The sequence below is a fragment of the Galeopterus variegatus genome, unplaced genomic scaffold (assembly GCF_000696425.1).
Source record: "Galeopterus variegatus unplaced genomic scaffold, G_variegatus-3.0.2 Scaffold4739, whole genome shotgun sequence".
Classification (NCBI taxonomy): domain Eukaryota; kingdom Metazoa; phylum Chordata; class Mammalia; order Dermoptera; family Cynocephalidae; genus Galeopterus; species Galeopterus variegatus.
Genome location: NW_007730850.1, coordinates 82,270 through 86,591, shown reverse-complemented (window position 1 = coordinate 86,591; position 4,322 = coordinate 82,270).

Below are 4,322 nucleotides of genomic sequence, written 5' to 3'. Positions count from 1 at the left end.
GGTGAAAAAAAAAAAAAAAAAAAAAAAAAAAAAAGCCACCAGAGTAATAGTTCTAAAATGCAGAATTGATGATATGATTCCCTAAGCCTAAAATCCTTCAATAGCTGACCAATGCCTTCACTGTGCAAAATTTTTTCAATGGTATGTAAGGTGCCCCCTCCTGCTTTCTCTTACTGCTACTCCCCCATTACCCACAAATCTAGCACCTCAGGTGGTGGTAGACTACTGGCAGTTCCCTAGTATGCATTTACTCATGTGAAACCTGTCTCCCCTTTTCTACCTGATAAAACTCATTCAGTTTAAGCTTCTCCTCTATGAGACCTTTCCTGTCCACACCAGGTCATGAAGAATAATTGTTCCTTTCGGTTAGAGAATGAACAGGACTAATGCCATCTTATGCCCCACCCACAATGTTGACTCCTGTTTAACTTCATTCCTTTGTTTCACTGACCAGTTATAGATTAATCTTAGGGCAAGCATAACAGAAACATAGGCTTTAGAGAATAGGTGATTTATTGCAACTCCTGGGTCAGCTAGTCTGTGCACAAGCATCACAAGCTCCCTGCTTCATAGATCACAGGAAATTTATTTTTCTTAAACTATTTCTTTGAAGTTATACTATATAAGCCTTGCCTAAAAGCCAGAGAGAGAGAGAATGCTCATCTGCTGTAGACATCTGATTCTTCGCTGCTTGTGACCTTACCTGTATGTAAGTTACCCTTTTAATAAAACTCTTTGTAAACTATATGGATTTAACTGCTTCATTCTTCAGTCTGAAGTTTCCTTCCCTGTTCAGAAAGTATCATACTCTAACCCCCTCCTTGCACAGCTTTTGAGCCAGCTAGGAACAGAATGAGAATGAAGCAAGCATGGATGAAAGGGGTGTTGCAGGGGCAATCTGGGGTTTGTGGGGGAAATCCCAGGCTGGCCAGCACCTTCCATGTGGAGGGACCTGGCCAGGTTTATTGAATGCTTCAGACTGGTGCATGAGTACATTTTCAAGCATGACACCCTGAAAACGCCCAAGAGATTGTTAGATATTTCAATTGAAGCTGTTGGTAATAAAAAGTGGAAGAAGGAAAGTGAGCAAGCTATTGCTACAGTGGCTTGGCCCTGGAATTCAGCACAAAGAGAGAGCTTCAGTTGCAGTAGGAATTAGAACAAACTAAGGAGGCTTTAGCCCTGGAGGAAGATGTAAGAATGACTTGCTCTACCAATTCTGATTCACTTTTGAAAAAGTTTCAGCAATAGGAGGAACATATTGAATTCATGGCTTGCAAGGTGGCTAAAACACAGGGTAGGTGCTTGCCAGCAACCTGAGTAAGAACTATTATCTCACAGGAGAATCGAGACCCCAAACGATGGGATTCTCGTGATGACTCATCAGAGGATGAGGACATTATAGAGGAAGAGGAGATGTATGCGTAGAAGGTATGACCTTAGATTCAAAATAAAACCTGGGGCTACTAGAAAGCCAGGGGATGATAGAGATCCCTCCCAGTACTAAAATCACTGTGTGGGAATACTCCTCCACTGAACTAGTAGAACTAACTAATAGGTACAAACAGAAAGTACAGAGGTAGTAGCCAAATGGCTACTATGGTTGTAGGACACAGGAGGAGATGGCATAATGCTAAATAACTTTGAATTGTCAAAATGGCATTTGTGATGGTACAACCTGCCCTGCGACAGTGTCTGAGTGCTGCAGGGGCCAGAGAAAACAGAGGCCGCCTGGCAAATCTGATAAAGAGTGGGTCCAGGCAAGCAAAAAACTAACTTGGCCAAAGGAAGGGGACATGCCATCTCTCCGGACACAGGAGGAGATGGCATAATGCTAAATAACTTTGAATTGTCAAAATGGCATTTGTGATGGTACAACCTGCCCTGCGACAGTGTCTGAGTGCTGCAGGGGCCAGAGAAAACAGAGGCCGCCTGGCAAATCTGATAAAGAGTGGGTCCAGGCAAGCAAAAAACTAACTTGGCCAAAGGAAGGGGACATGCCATCTCTCCGGACACAGGAGGAGATGGCATAATGCTAAATAACTTTGAATTGTCAAAATGGCATTTGTGATGGTACAACCTGCCCTGCGACAGTGTCTGAGTGCTGCAGGGGCCAGAGAAAACAGAGGCCGCCTGGCAAATCTGATAAAGAGTGGGTCCAGGCAAGCAAAAAACTAACTTGGCCAAAGGAAGGGGACATGCCATCTCTCCCATTAAGACGGACCACTATGGAAGAACTGCAGGATGTAGCAAGAGAATTAGGAATGAAACATTCCATGTCTTGCATTTTAGGGGACCAGATGAAGAATTGTTCACCATGCAAATGATAGAATCTTGAAATTGGCTCCCAGGGCCTGGTATGGGACTCTGGTTTCAGTGCTCATCCTGCTGGTAGGTTGCCTGTCCAGACAGTAGCATCTATAGTTGCTGATTTAAATGAAACTGAGAGAATTGGCCATAAGGGAAATAGAAAGGTTGATAAAACCAAAAAACTCTAAGAAGGGGGATGTAAAAGACTGGTGCCCCATCAGGGTCTCCAGTAAGCAGCTATGGTAGGATCTGGTATCAGCAGATATTGATAAGAAGCCAAATTCAGTCCTTCTAACATTATGCCAAGTTCTCCCTAAGGACAGCAATTTACTCTTCTTAAATCAAATATAGAAATATCGAAAAATCAATAGCACAAAGTGGTGCCCCTCCTTTCTAGGAGGGCATTGAGGGGTGGACAACCCCAACCCCTAGAGACTAGGGGCTTGGCCAACATTGCCCTCTGGTGCACGCAGTGGGGGGTAACCAGAGGCCCCCCCACCCCCGAGAAGAATTAACCATTTATCAGTCCCGCACTAATAAACAGAGAGTACTGGGCTCTAATTGACACAGTAGCCGAGTGCGCTTTGATTTATGGTAACCTTCCTAAATTTAGAGGTGATATTCAAGCCACTGATGGATAGGGAGGCCAAACAGGGTTAAACAGACAGGTCTGTATTTACAAATTGGGAAGCTCTCTACTACCCCCCTCCTCCCGTTCTTTTCCTGGTATATATTTCCCCATATACTAGGAGTAGATGGACTTCAGGACTTGGATCTGATGACCACAAAGGGTGAATTCAGGCCTACGCACTTGGGTAGTAAAACCTGTACTGGTAGGACTTGCAAACTGAGACACTGGGAAACTACTCAGGCTGCATGGGGTGGTCACCATTAAGCAGTACAAACTGCCTGGAGGACATGAAGAGATTACTGCTACCATTTGAGAATTAGAGGAGGCAGAGATAATATGGCTGGCCACCATATAAAATATAAACAGTCCTGCATGACCGGTTAGGAAGCCCAATGGCACATGGCACATGACAGCAGATTACAGAGAAGTGAACAAGGTACTCCACCCATACGTGCTGCCATGCCTCACATACCTTTTCTGCTAGAACAGATACACACTTCCTTTAAGACATGTATATCACTGTGTATTGGATTTAGTGAATGCTTTCTTTAGCATTCCCTTGAATGAGTCTCCTCAAGATCGTTTTGCCTTCTCTTAAGATGGGAGGCAACAAACTTTTCAGGTACTGCCCCAAGGCTGCTTACACAGCCCTACTACCTTTCATGGCATGGTAGCGAGGGACCCAGAAGGGTGGAAAATAAATGTGTCCCTCAAAGTGTATCACTATATTGATGGTATTGTTAACCAATGATGATTTACCATCTCTTTCCCAAGCTGCAGTGTCTTGAAGAAACTGGGATGGAAAGTAAATACCGACAAGATACAAGGGCCAGGGCAGTTGTAAAATGCCTGGCAGTTATCTGGTCAAGTAAAACTAAAGTAATGCTGGAGGCAGTTATTGATAAGATATGGACTTCCCCTGTTCCTCAAACTGTGAAAGATTTATGAACTTTTGTAGGATTGTTAGTTTACTGGCACCCTCTTATTCTCCATTTAGCTCAAATTCTGGGAACTTTATGCTGTGCAAAAAACAAACAAACAAACAAACAACAATAACAACAAAAAACAAAGGGGCTAAAGGGAATTGGGATATTCCCCAACAAGAAGCATCTGATATGGCTAAAACAGTGGTAAAACAGGTGCAAGCTTTAGGAGTGATCAAGCTGGATATAAGATGTAAATTGGATGTCAGTTTTTACCCAGAGGTTTGTTTGTGGCCTGTGGCAGAAGCGGAATAGGAAACATGTCCCATTAGGATTTTGGTCACAACTATGGAAAGGTGCAGAGATCAGATATAGCCCCATTGAAAAACAACTTTTGGCTGTATATCTGACCTTGCAGCAAACAGAAGGCCAAACAACTAACCTGCCAGTGGAAGTAT